Below are 14,850 nucleotides of genomic sequence, written 5' to 3'. Positions count from 1 at the left end.
TGGAAGATTCCCTCTGGAGATGTTCGTCAGGGGAGCCCAAGACCCCCAAAACAATACAGGCTATTGCCTTTGCTCTTGGGTGCCTCCAAGAATTTGAAGGTGACTCCTTTTTGCTGATGACAGCACATATTTCAGACACAGGACTTGGAGGAATCAAGCTCGATGTGATCTGGAAACCTCTTCCTTAAAGACCAGCTCTCACAGTACTGGAAGGAGCTATATAATCTGCCAATGGAGGGAAATGATCAATAATCCTACCCAGTTATACCACCTACAAACCAGAATGGCAATATATCCCAAAAGGTGCAATAGTGGCTGCAGTGGTCTGAATGAGAATGGCCCCCATAGGCTCATATATTTGGATGCTTGGTCCCTAGTTGGTGGAATTGTTTTGGGAAGGATTAGGAGACGTGGCCTTGTTGGAGAAATGCGTCACTGGGAGTAGGTTTTGATGTTTCAAAAGCCCACACCAGGCCTAGTCGGTCAGTCTGCCTATCCCCAGGCACATCCACCTCATGCCTGTGGATCAAATCTAACCTCTCGGCTACAGCTCCAATGCCATGCCTGCCTCCCTGCTGTCATGCTCCCACCATGACACCATGGTCACCGACTCACCCTCTGAAACTAGAAGCAAGCCCTCAATCAAAAACTTTCTTTTACAAGTTGCCTTGGTCATGGTGTCTTTTCACAGCAACAGCAAAGTAACAAAGGCACTGACATACTGAGAGTCACCAACAGCCATCTAATTGGACTGAAGGCCAGCGCACCAAGAGGAGTAAAGGCTCATATTATAAATCTAGTCAACTACCCCTGACTGGTGAGGTCCATGGAGCAGAGAGGGGAACCTACTTTAGTAAATCAGTATTATTTCCATCTACACAGTAAATACTCATCCTCATAGCACAAATAAGTGTAGGTCCCACCCCTCATCAAAGAAGCTTCATTGGGTGACAAACAGAAACCATTACAGAAAGCCACAACTGAGCAAAAGGCAGAGAACAGCTGACTGTGTGGTGACCAGCCCTACTTGACACAGTGGGAAGACGGTAGGAGCCAGATGACCAGGATGTTGGGATGTCTGCTGCAAGACACTGGCTTCTGTATATAACAGGGAAGCTGCAGCCACAAAATCTCAACGGTATGGTTTCTTAAACAAGACCTGAACAATGACAGCACCTTTTGACATGCCAGCGTGAACGGGGGAAATTTCACAAGGCTCCACCTTCGGATGAAGAGCTATAGGCAATCAATCTAAGAGGGCAGATCAGTCTTCTCCAGGGACAAGCTCCCTAATAGGTTATCCAATCCTCCAACCTCCAAAGGTCAGGCTTAAACACATATACATATAAACAACACTAAAGGGACCCAACAAGTTGTATTCATAAATGTGTGCATGTGTGTGTAACAATAATAAAGAATAAAAGGCCACGAATTTAAAAAGGAGTTGGGGGCACAAGGGAGGAATAGAAAGAGGGGAGATAATGTAAATACAGTACTCATATGTGAAATTAAAAAAACAAAGAACTGGCTGTGGGCTGTGGATCAGTGGTATAATGTAAATACAGTACTCATATATGAAATTAAAAACACAAAGAACTGGCTGTGGGCTGTGGATCAGTGGTAGAGCTGTTGTCTAGTATGTATGAGACCTACGCACAATCCCTAGAAAAGTGAAGAAACGGAACATCTAGTAAAGGAAGGAGAGGAAACAGAACACATGGGAAGAAGTGATGTCCTTCAAGAAGTAGGTGGTTCAACTGATAGTGAAGAGGACTCTTCGTGTTTTTGTTCTGGTTTTTCATTTGTTTTGGTGTTGGAGACTGGACAAAGGCCCCACGTGTGCTAAGCTCTCTCCCTGCTACAGAGCCACATCTGCAGCACCCAATAGGGAACCGTACCAAGAGAATCAATTCCATCCTCTCTACGCCTTGGGCTGATCTTTTGCTAGTGCTGTTTAAATGAGACAAATACGTCGGAGCTAAAGCAGTCATATTTAGCAACAAGAAGCAAGCAGAGTTAAACCTTGTTCTCAAATAAATGATGAATTTGCTTTTAGTGTAAGTATGTCCCACATATTTTGTGTTTACCTGAAATTCATATTTAACTGTGAATGCTGTATTTTAATCCTAGTTGTAGCCAAGACATGGAACACAATTTCTACACTCAAGAGCAGAAGCTAAAAACCAAACCAAAACAACAATAAAAAACGAACAAAATCCAGTTTGCCTAAGCTTAAAATGAAGGCAAAGTGAATTGTCTTTGAAAAGAAGGCATACTCCACCTGCGTCACACTGACGTTAGACCTCCATTGTCCACTCCCCTCACAAAGGACAAATGTTTTAAAATGTGTTTTTTGTCTCCACCCTCCCAGTACCAGGATCACAGGCATGTGCCACCATGCCCAGCAGTTTCCCCCTCCTAACATCAAATTTCATTACATATTTTATCAATAAAATCTCCAGAATCAAGAAGTTAGGAAAGTACACACTGCTCTTTATTAACTTCCCCGGTAACTGCCTCTGCCTGTACTCCACTACCTCACATTCGGCGTACATTCATTCACTGTATCAAACGGGGTATTTTTCCTCCTAAACCGAATCTCTCAAAATTCAAAATTCCCTGGCTTCAGATTTCCAACACTTAGCAGAAGATTGTGTTCACATCATTCCATAACTCTAACAAGTGTAGCTCACACATTCTTTTTCACAGAACGTGATTTGAGTATTCTAAATGAAGTATTCCACTCCCATTTTGAGTAACTAACCAAGCAACTAGGTGTGAGATCTACTACACAAACACACGCTTGCTTCTCCTGAGACTTATCAGAAATATTGGTGCTTTTTCCAGGAGATTAAGTTATATACTAATTATTTCTCTAATTGCATAGCATGTAATCGAACAAAATAAGAGAAAAATAATTGGAAGGATCATACATCACATTTATCTTCAGACACCATCAAATTACTAACGACAAAAACCAACACAACTCCATAATAAATGTTGACAGCTGTGCGACCACTGCTGTGTCCTTAAGTGGAGAAGACAATGAGGCAGAAAAGGGTTTTCTTTCTTTCTTTTTTTTCCTTTCTTTCTTTCTTTCAAATGGGCTTTCAGAGAAGCGTTCTTCTTTTTAAGGGAGGTTTCATCGCGTTAAAGAGACGTGAGAACAAGAAGATGAGCCATTATGATTCTCCCTAATAAGTTCTCTATTAAAAACTTGACTCCGATGAAGACTCCATGTCGTTCGGTTCCAAGAAAAAAAAGATTTTTAAAGACAAGCAACAGGGCGGCGATTAAAATGCAAAGCAGCCTACCTACGCTTTCCCTCCAGCGTTTCTACTTGAGCAGGACTCTCCAGACGCCACGTCAGGCACTCAGAGAGCAGGAGTCCGCGCTCCCATCTGGGATGTGGAAACTGAGGCGGAGGCAAAGGCAGGAGGGGCTTGCTGGGTGCACGCCCTCACAGCCCAGCCGGGGCAAGACTTCACCTGAGAGCGCCGGGGGCTTCCGGCCGCGGGCGGATCGGATGACCGGACCCCGCCCCGCTGCCCGCGGCCTCTCCGGGGCCGAGACCACGGCGCACCCACCTGTCGCGGCCTCCTAGCAGCCACACCCCTGGCGGCCCGGCGCGCGCGGCCCCGCCACACCGCACCTCGGCGCAAGCAGCTCAGGTGGGCGCCGAGCTCCGCCCGCGCCCCGCTTCCTGCATGACGCAGGCCGGACGCCGCAGGGCTGCTGGGTCAGCGCGCACTATACACCACCCAGCGAGAGGACGCCGACTGACCGGTCACGTGACACGCCGGTCACGTGCCCGACGCGCCCCAGGCCAAAAAAAAAAAAACCGTTGCTGGGGCGACCTAGGGCGCTAGGAAGGCGGGGCCGCGGAGGCCCTCTGGGCGACAACCCCACAGCAGCGGGGACGCCAGCCTCGTTAGGTGAGGCTGCTTTTAGACTCCGCCCGGCTTCACCTTCTCAGCATAGAGGAAGGGAAACCTTCCCATAAGAGGAAGCTGCGGGAACTAAGCGATAAAACGTGTTTGTATGTTTCTTTTTGCTTTCAGTCCCTAACCTAGAGAGATCCTGGTTGTATATGGTATGAATATGTACACATAGAATTCATACATTATAATTTTCATGGGGATATTGCTGCTCATGTAAATAGACATGTATTTATTAGTGACTCTACTTTGTCCACATTTGTCTGCTCTTCCCTGATTTTACCTCTAGATTGGTATTCTTTGTGACTTTTCCCCTCCACAGTACTGTTGGTTGGACCCAGGGATTCTCTCAGAAGTTATCACTGAGTTTCATCCCCAGCTCTTACTATTTCTTACAATTCTGATCTTCCTAAGTCACACCTTACAGAGGAGGTTTCAGCCACTGGTAATTTTACTTATCCAATAACCTTTATTCACGGTGCATTAAAGAGTATTCTTTTTAATTCATGAGAGATTTGTAACCAAATCCCCACAATAACTCCACAATTTCCTATTGTCTAGCAGTAGTCCATTTAACTAATCACGTTCCTCCCTACAATGCTCACTTTGCATACTTGACTAGAGAGCAGATGTCAGGAGACAAAACATCTAGATGCATACAGCAAAGCCCAAACAGGTTCGTTTCTGTAAATCACCTTGAAAGCAACGTTCATACAGAAAATGCAATGGTGAGTTTTCTCTGTGCAGTTATTTTGCTGTGGAAAGCAGCTACAACCTGAGAGAATCTTCCTGCCCCTTCTGGCAACAGGTGTTCCAAGAAGGCAGAACTAATCTCCCATTAATATAGTGTATAAGCAATTAATACAGTGGGTGAGAAAAAAAAAGCTAGTTAACTGATTTGGGGGTGTGGAAGCCTGCCATCCTACTGGAGGAAGTGACAGTCTTCGGGCTTCTAGAGGCATCTGTGAGTTTTTACAGAGCTGGAAAGCATTATTATGTGAGTCCTAACTCAAGCATCACTACCTAAGAGATTTCTGAAGCCTTTCTTCGTCTATCTAAAACAAAGCTCAAAGTCCTGAGGAAAAAAAGAGGTATATTGCATCTGTCCAAACCCAGAGTCCAAATTCCTGTCCCCAGTTTACAGCTGAGTAGGAGTCAACGAGGAAACAAAATGGAAGTGGGAAGAAGCGGCTGTACTGAGACTGTAAAGCTGCTAATAAGTGAATTGTGTGGAGGTGACCATATGCTCAGTCCAAGAAGCCTTGTGGCATTTGGCTAAATCCTCCCTGTGTGCTGTGCTTATGGGGATGCCTTCCTTCTCCTGGAAATTGTAGATTATGTGATGATAAGTAAGGCATAAGCTAGATGACCACCATTAGTCTAGAACTAGTCACAACCAACTCTCCAAATGGCTAAGCATATAAAGCATGAATGGGTTTATCAGTTAAGGGTTTATTGCAAACAAAATATGTCAACATGGTAGGGTGCACCTATAATTTCTGCCCTTGGGAGGCTTCAAGACAAGAGATTATGAATTCAAGATCAAGCCTAGGCTACACAGTTGACCTAAAAAAATGTGTGTGACAAAATATACTGCAATCAGCTGGGTGTGGTGACACATGCCTTTAATCCCAGCACTCAGGAGGCACAGGCAGGTGGATCTCTGAGTTCGAGGACAGCCTGGTCTACAAATGAGTTCCAGGACAGCTAGGGCTGTTACAAAGAGAAACCCTGTCTCTAAAAACCAATATAGATAGATAGATAGATAGATAGATAGATAGATAGATAGATAGATAGATAGATATAGAGTGATTGTCTATGACCATAATGGCATTTAATACAGTGGGTCCAAAGTGTGAGGAATAATAATAGGAAGTAGCAAACAAATTTAGAGATGAATAACTAAGTCTTATCTATGCTGTGGAAGAGCCACCCTTGAATCCACATTTCATTTTTTTAGTCTTGGACAGCTTTCCATAGGTGCAACATCTGGGATAACTTATGGAAAAGGTTTACTTTGGTGCATGGCTCTGGCGGGCTCCAATCCTAGATGACAGGGCAATTTTCCTTTGTTAATGTTGTTGTCATGTTGTGTTGTGTTGTGTTTATGAAGCCAACTTCTTTGAGCTCATCAGAAGACTCATTCTTTCTTCTAGAATGAGATGTTTGCACAGTTCTATAACTGAAATAAATCCAAAAGTGGGTATGGAGGTACATGCCTGCAGCCCCAGCTAGGCCAAAGGCCGAGACCGGAGATCACTCAGTCAAGCCTTGAAGACAGCCTGAGTAACAGAGCAAGACTCTGCATCAAACAATATATAATAAAATAATAATAATAATAATAATAATAATAATAATAAAGGTCAACTAAGATCTGAAAACTAAATTTGTTGCAATTGCTGACAGTGAGCATAGGTCACAGCGTGAGGATTTTTGAGTTTCTCTGTTCATTGTTTAATAAAGAAACAGAGACAGTGTGGGCTGGCCGAAAAGACAGTGCCACATGATTGACCCTTTAGATCTCTTCTTTGGTTGCAATTATGCAGTTAATCCAGGGTAGTGCTATATCCCCATCACTGGTGAGCAACAAGGTTCTGAGGACTTACTCATCTAGACAAGAACATTTAAGCACCATGGGCAACTCTCCAGCTTTCTCTTATGCTACCACAACAATTCCAGAGCATTGTGAAGCTACATTCAGTAAACAGCCTGAGTCCCCAAGTTACTTTATTGGACAGCTGCCCTAGGAGCTTGCTCAGCTCACTGGGTTTTATATGAGTAAGAAATAAACTATGTTGCATCACACCACTGAGCTTTTGGGGATTAATTTGAAACCACAACATAATATAGTATCTGTTAGATTCTGAATTCTATCCCCCAAATTCATAATGTTGAAGTTCTAACTCTTAATACCTTTTAATAAGACTTTTAATTTTTAGGTTTTTAACTCAATACTGTTGTTTTCTGTTGTGGAACAAACTGCATGCTGTATTTGTTGCTCTCACTGGTTTATAATGTATTGTTCTCACTGGTTAATAAAAAATCTGACTGGCCAATAGCGAGGCAGAAAGTGTAAGTAGGACAGCAAGACACAGAGGACACTGGGAAGAAGGACAGAGAAAGAGGAGTTTCCAGTGAAATATGGAGAGGAAACAGGAGGTACAAGATGAAAGAGAGGTAATGCCACATGGCAAAATGCAGATTAATATAAATGGGTTAAGTTGTAAGAGTTAGCTAGTAACAAGCCTGAGCTATTGACCAACAATTTATAATTAATAAAAAGTTTCTGAAGGATTATTTGGGAGTGCCTGCCAAGACACAGAGAAACTCTGTCTACAGTTTTCTTGTACAAATTATTCAAGGTTTGGCTACTTAAAGCACATTCATGTGACTCTTGTATCTTTATGACATGTCATCATCATTATAGATTTTAAAATCTATTTATTTAATTTTGGTTTTTCAAGACAGGGTTTCTCTGTGTAGCCCTGGCTATCCTGGAACTAGCTCTGTAGACCAGGCTGGCCTCAAACTCACAGAGATCTGCTATTGTCTGCCTCCTAAGTGTTGGGATGAGACATACTCATTGCTCCTAGGGTACTATGTCTTCTAGGCCTTCTCAGAGAAACTGAGATGGGACATAGTCACACAACTGAAATGTTATTAACAATATGATGAGATGGGCTAAAAGTTAAAAAAAAAAAGACACATTTCTTTCAGTATTTTAAGTGGTGTTTTTTAGTTTAGGAACTCATTCTTTTTTTTTTGACTTTTTTTTTTTTGCAATACAATTCAGTTCTACATATCAGCCACAGATTCCCTTGTTCTCCCCTCTCCCGCCCCCCTCACCTTCCCCCCAGCCCACCCCCCATTCCCACCTCCTCCAGGGCAAAGCCTCCCCCGAGGACTGAGATCAACCTGGTAGACTCAGTCCAGGCAGGTCCAGTCCCGTCCTCCCAGGCCGAGCCAAGCGACCCTGCATAGGCTTCAAACAGCCAACTCATGCAATGAGCACAGGACCCGGTCCCACTGCCTAGATGCCTCCCAAACAGATCAAGCCAATTAACTGTCTCACCCATTCAGAGGAGAGGGAGAACAAGGAATAGGAGACCATGGTAAATGAAGACCACATGAGAATAGGAAGAAGCAAAGTGCTAGAGAGGCCCACAGAAATCCACAAAGATACCCCCACAACAGACTACTGGCAATGATCTATAGAAAGCCTGAACTGACCTACTCTGGTGATGAGATGACCAAACACTCTAATTGTCATGCTAGAAATCCCATCCAAAGACTGAGGGATCTGGACGCAGAGATCCATGGCTAGGCCCTGGATGGAGCTCTGGGAGTACAATTAGCGAGAAAGAGGAGGGTTTATATGAGCAAGAATTGTTGAGACCAAGGTTAGATAAAGCACAGGGACAAATAGCCAAACGAATGGAAACACATGAACTATGAACCAATGGCTGAGGGGTCCCCAACTGGATCAGGAGCTCATTCTTAAAACTTAAGACGAGGATGGGTATATCACAGGACCTGATCACACTTGATACTCTGGCAACAGCATAAGAGCAATGTGTCCTCAATTCACTATGATTTACAGACCCAAATTAAATCTGCCTGAATCTGCCTTAAGTTCAATCATTTACTAACGTCATGATTAGCACACATGATAAAGAGGCCTTGTTATTTTGAGTGCTAATCTTAGTCATAACAACCTACTATATATGTTACTGTTTATGTTATTTGATGTTTTGAATATTGACATGTCTTCTAGATTCCCTTCAAATGATGGCCTGAAAATCTCCAAGCAAGATCATACATAGCCCCTTAATCTGATAGGGTGAGACTTGGTACTTGGATAGGTAGGCTCAGCATCCCTATTAAGTCCGAAGGAACTATAAAAAGTAGGCCCTCCTCCTTCTGAATCCCTTAAGATTCAGAAGGGAAATCAGGAAGGCTAGAAAGACAGGGAAGTGTGGAGGCAGGGAAAAGGACTTCTTCACCAGGTGAAGCATCTTGCTTGAGATCTCACCTCAATGGCTACTTAAGGTCTTCCCCTCTTCTCAGCTATAAACCTGAATTTTTCAAGGACTCTCACCAGAAACCCCATTTGCAGGATGAAGACAAGCACTAAAGCCTGGCAACCCCAGCATTTCCTCGTTTTACCCTAATATACATTATCAAATCTCATCCATGGCATCCCCAAGCCACCTCCCCTCACTTACCAAAAGAAAGAGAAGACAAGTTTCTTGCAACCTTTTGAAAAATATCTTGAGAGACACCAAAGTAGTATATGTGACAAGTAAAGACAGTTGCCACTGTTCCTTCAACACTTCACGGTGTCTTAACTTCCGCAACCCTCACTTAGAGAAGCCAACAGCCATGCTATTGTAGATGTTCTACTTTCTCTTTTCTCCTTGAGGTCTTTTCCCTAAACCTCATGATTAAGCCTATATTCAAATAGCTTTAATTCTTAATTCTGCTTCAAACTGGCCATTCCTAAAATTCTTTTCTTCATCAAACCCTGAGTTGACCTTGTTGAGGTCCTTTAGTGATAATGGCTGAGGTGGCCACACCAACCTGTGTGTCTGCTCCTTCACCACTGACAAAATGATTCTCCCGCCTCAGCCTCCTGAGGATCTGAGAGCACAGGCTTGCACAAGCACACCCAACTTGCGTTGTCTTCTCAGAAGGCTGGACATGCACTGGACATGATCTGGTCTGCTGTGCTCTTTTCATTGGAAGTTTTTTCTTCATATTTTGCTTCTACAAACTTTACAATTCTTCTCTCTTGAATTCTAATCACCTATAGCAAATACTGTAGATAAACAATGCTGTGTCCATTTCTAAACTCTTGTTTGAAGCTACTTAAATAGAAAAGCAAATAAACTTTATCTTCAGCTTCTCTTGTAATAGCATTTTGATCAGGGAAATATCACTCAGCAAGATATCTCTCCTCAGAGAGGTTAAGTCCAGCTCAGAAAAAAAAATCCTCTTGCGGGGGGGAGGGGTTAGTTTTTGAACCAGGGTTTCTCTGTGTAGCCCTGGCTATCCAAGAACCTGCTCTAGAGACCAGTCTGGCCTCAAACTCAGAAGTCTGCCTGCTTCTGCCTCCTGAGTGCTGGGATTAAAGGTGTGTGCCACCACTGCCTGGTTAAAATAATCCTTTTGAATGTATGTTTTTTATCCTAAGTCTCTAACCTGTTACCTCTTTTTTCCTAGCTAATTCTTATTTGAGAAGCTCCAACTGAAAAGGCTGGGTATCACTTGCTGCTAACTGCGCAGCTCTCCCATTTCTTTTATACTATGAAGATTACTATTAGATAATGGCCTGGCTAGCTAGTCAAAATCTTTGTACTGCAACAAACTCTACTAGTCAATTTTACCACTGTATTCCCAACACCTAATTACAGTCATTTGTATATGAGATGCACTGGACAAGGATTTGATGAACCTGATAAAGCACTGTTATCAAGTGCTTATAAATTAGGGGATAGCTCCACTCCATGAATGCTAATTACATCCTTACTTCTAGCTCTCTATAAAATCTCTGAATAGTTGAGGACTTCTAACACTTCAAGAGACTGACAAAACAAAGCAAAAAATATCCAGGACAATGATTTGAAAATGTTTTCAATTAAAATTGGTTTTGTTTATAAAGGGAGACAGAGGCAGAATAAGTTGAGCCTCAAACTGAAAACACTGAGTAAAAAGTAAGTTAAGTATGTATTTGTGCTGAGCAAACTACACTGTCTCTCCTACAATGTCAGAATTACTGAGTGGCAGGCAGCACACTCATGCTATGTCAGTTTCCTTACCATGACCTTACCAAGACTCCTGGTTTCACTTGATAAGCATGACCACACCCATCACAAGTTCTACATCACAATTCATCACACATGGTGGGTTTAGGCTGCAGAGAGGCTGAAAGGGTTATGGGTGCCACAGGAATTTAGAAGTCTGTACAAAGAGCCCATACATACATGCTGCAGGTGGTGAGGTAAGGAACTACCCACCATTCAAGATGTGTCAAGGTGTAGAACTGCTAAAATACAGATGAGTCTGAGGGTCTGAATGGCTTAGAAGAGAACAATTTCAAATCAGCAGAATCAAATCATGCTGCTGAGGTATAGTGCACAGTATGATGTGGTGAAGATCCTGGGCAGAGGCCAAGCCACTTGACAAGGTGATGAGTCAGCATTGCTGGCATGCCACTCTTAGATGCCTTTCCCTTTGATGTGTTTCAGAGGAAGAAGATCACATCATTTGTTATCCGGTGTTTGATAGACTCACATACCTAGTTTTTGTGTTGGTTTTGAGATGATCTCACAGTATAGCCCATGCTGACCTTAAATTCAAAATCCTCCTGAATCAGTCTCACTAGTGATGGTGTAACAGGTATGTGCCAACACACCTACCCATGCCTAGTGTTCCTAAGGTGGTTTGATAGTGTGTGTCCATGTGCATCTAATGTGTTAAGTTCATAAATCAGCATGAATAACTTACCAGGCTATGCCTCTTGACTGTGACATGAAGCTGTTAGTTTTTTTTTTTTCAAGAAATTCTGTATGTGCAACCTCTGGTGATTATTCACTTGCCCAGACAAGATGTCACATCTGCTGTGGGATGTCATTCTGTATACTGTGAATATGTGTTGCTCTGACTGGTTGATAAATAAAGCTGTATTGGCCTATGGCAAGGCAGCTTAGAGGCAGGCAGGAAATTCAAGCCAATAGACAGGAAGAAGAAAGGGGAGGCAGAGAAGAGACACTGCTAGATTCTTCCAGGAGAAGCAAGATGTAAAAGTACCAGAAAGCCACAAGCCATGTGGCAAAGTATAGATTTATAGAAATGTGTTAATTTAAGATGTAAGAGCTAGCTAGTGAGAAGCCTGAGCCATTAGGCCATATAGTTTGAAAATAATAAAAGCCTCTGTGTGTTTATTTGGGACCAAGTGGCTGCAGGACGCAGGTGGGAGAGATTCATCCTGACCGCAGGGCCTGGGTGGGACACAGTAAAACTTCCAGCTACACATATCTTTCTTCCCTACCTCTTTCAATCAAAATGAAGTAACTCAGACAAACTAGTGCTTACTACAATAGAGTAATTCGCTTAAGGAACAACCTGATTGCTACAATAGTCTTAAAACAACCACCATTAAAAACTGGCTATCAATATTCCTTAGAATAACTGTTCTACAATCCAAGTGAGAAAATGCATCCAACATTGTACACAGAATACAGAAATCGTATCCATATTACTTGATATACTCAAGGAAACCTTGAGCATGCTCTTAATCCTACTGTTTGGAAAGCTGAAGCAGGATTGAGAATTCTAGGGTTGGGGTACATAGTGAAACTCTCCAAAAAGAGGTGAAGAGCTATAATATAGCTGAGCAGTGCTCCTTGTCCAGCATGCTTAAGGTTCAGCATGCTCAAGGCCCTGGGTTCCATCTCAGCACTGTAAAAATCAATTTAAAAATGTCTCCAAACTGAGATTCCAAGTTAGCAAGGAAGTTCATTTCACACCATATGCTCAGGGTTCAGGGTTTACTGTTTTTTTCATTTCCAAGGCTGGGTATTTCCCTGCCAGAGAGGCATCATAACACTGTCCAGTACCTCAGGGACAAAACCAGGATGTACTTCAATAAGGGTGACAATTGCTATCTTATTAGGCCTGGAGAACACATCTGATCAAAAAGGGTATTTCTTGAGAATTAAAATCTAATGGGATTGCCTTGCCAGGTCTGACTTGCTTTAGGAAACTGTAATCCTTTGATGGGTGTTCCTTTTGCAGTAGTGATGTCAATCCTATGACTGACCTTGTTCGATTTTGGAAGCATAAAATTTTCTGATTTTACAGGTTTACAGCTGGAAAGGAATTTTGCATAAAGATGAATCAGACTCAGTCTTACCTAACCCTGATTTAGATGGTGTTTAAATAAGACTGGGTTATCACATCTAATGGAACAAACTAAGACTGAGGAACTGTTAGGATAGAAAAATTTTCCATTTACATTTTCACATAGGAACATGAATTTTGTGGGGCCAATAGTGGAGCATTATGGAATGAATTCATATCTCTTCACAAAATTCATATGGATGCCTTAAGCCCCAGCATGGTTTCATTAGGAGTAAGGAAGTAATTATGATTAAATTAGATCATATCAGGGGCCCAAATTTTGCTTGAACCAGTGTCTATAGTAGAAGACACTGCGGTCTTCTTTTTGAGTTCCTTTCCTGTGTGCCCTCACCTCGATTACATGCATACACATGAAAGTTATGTGAGGTATATAACAAGAAGGCAGTCCATACGCAAGCTAGAAAGCTCCACAAACAGAACCTGTTGGGCCTACACATAGCACTCGCAGGCACCAGAACTGTGCGTGCACAACTGCCACTTCAGCTGCCTAGTCTATGGTGTTTTGTTATGACAATCTGAGCAGACCACTATCCTGACAAAAAGTGGGAGTGCATTCTTCATGTGACCATACACAGCATGAAAGAGTATCTACATATGCTATCGTTTATATATGGTGACTGCCAAAAGAACAGAGGTTACCAGAAAAAAAGTTGGAAGCAGTCTATGAAATTTTGACTTTTCTATTTTTTTCTGATATATATTACTTCTATTAGAAATTTAAAAAAAAAATTAACAGTTTTCAAAGGAAAGTTAAAATACTGTACCTGCATTTCCTAAATTTCAGTCACTCAGATCTGTGATTTTTGTTATTTGTATCCTAGCCACTTGTGAGCATTCACTCAGCTTTTTAAAAGTCTAAATCAACCTATTTCACCTTTTCAATCTAGAATGCTTTGCAGTTTTATTTTTATGACAGACATTGAAACTAATTATTTTAGAATGTTTATCCATAAACATTATCCTACAAGCATCTCATGTTTCAGGAGTGGTACAGAGGGCACACTTTAAAAAGTACTTCTGGATACAAAATCTGATTATCATGGTGGCTTAAAACCATATTAGTTGCCGGGCGGTTGTGGCGCACACCTTTCATCCCAGCACTCGGGAGGCAGAGCCAGGCGGATCTCTGTGAGTTCGAGGCCAGCCTGGGCTACCAAGTGAGTTCCAGGAAAGGCGCAAAGCTACACAGAGAAACCCTGTCTTGAAAAACCAAAAAAAAAAAAAAAAAAAAAAACCATATTAGTCCTAAGAGAAAATTCCCATCTCTATTTTACAATTAAATCACTTCAGAAGTAGTAATATGAAACATATAAACATTTTAATTTCCTCTGGCTGAATGATTACATTGCACTAAATATAACTAATTCTGTTTTTGTTTTTTGTTTTTTTTATTCAGACTCATGGAGTCAAGTTGGTCTCTGAGTGACTATGTAAACCAAGGATGCAGGTGAACTCTAACCCCACTCCTCCCCTTCTCCAATGCTAGGGCTCCAGGGCTCTGTGCATGCTAGGTAAGCACTCTACCACCTGAGCTACAGCCCTAGAACCTAAATGTAACTTGGAATATTTTACATAGTTAAAAGTTTTAAAATATTGGGAAGTTGAGGCAGGATCACTATCACAAGTTTGAAGCCAGCCAAGGCTACATTGTGAGTTTCAGGTCAACTTGAGCTACAGAGTAAGATCATGTCTGAAAAATCAAAACAACAAAAAGTTAAGAATATAAAGACTTTCAATACTGTTAAACCAAATGTGTTCGGCTTTTACAAATTAAAAACTGAATATAAAATGATTGAGATTTAAAAGCATTTGATAAAGTTATATAGGTTATGCAATACGGCAGTTCATTTGTTCAAGGCTGTAGCCAGGGCTGTATGCAGGGCACACTCCTCATCACTGAAACGAAGACAGGTCGGAAGTCTCTGAAGTCCCTCTCATAATGATAACATTTTTTGAACAATAGTGCTTCATCTCTAAGTGACTCAGAAAC

At 42.0% G+C, this 14,850-nt stretch overlaps 2 protein-coding genes across 7 annotated transcripts in view; both read right to left on the bottom strand.

The window, feature by feature from the left end:
- Marchf8 (membrane associated ring-CH-type finger 8) overlaps window positions 1-3,796 on the bottom strand; it is a 74,331-nt gene extending 70,535 nt beyond the window's left edge. Inside the window, exon 1 of one of the 2 annotated variants that reach the window (XM_052719448.1) lies at window positions 3,315-3,796. The gene's annotated coding sequence lies outside the window, so the exon portion shown is untranslated. The remainder of the gene's footprint in view (window positions 1-3,314) is intronic. The other variant, XM_052719449.1, reaches the window with a different exon arrangement.
- Window positions 1-14,850, bottom strand: part of LOC128098387 (WASH complex subunit 2) — a 195,392-nt gene that overhangs the window by 34,244 nt on the left and 146,298 nt on the right. The window lies entirely within an intron of this gene.

The sequence above is a fragment of the Peromyscus californicus genome, unplaced genomic scaffold, assembly GCF_007827085.1.
Source record: "Peromyscus californicus insignis strain IS unplaced genomic scaffold, ASM782708v3 Scaffold_6__1_contigs__length_162567912, whole genome shotgun sequence".
In the NCBI taxonomy this organism is placed as follows: Eukaryota; Metazoa; Chordata; class Mammalia; order Rodentia; family Cricetidae; genus Peromyscus; species Peromyscus californicus.
This window is presented reverse-complemented; position numbering and strand designations above follow the sequence as displayed.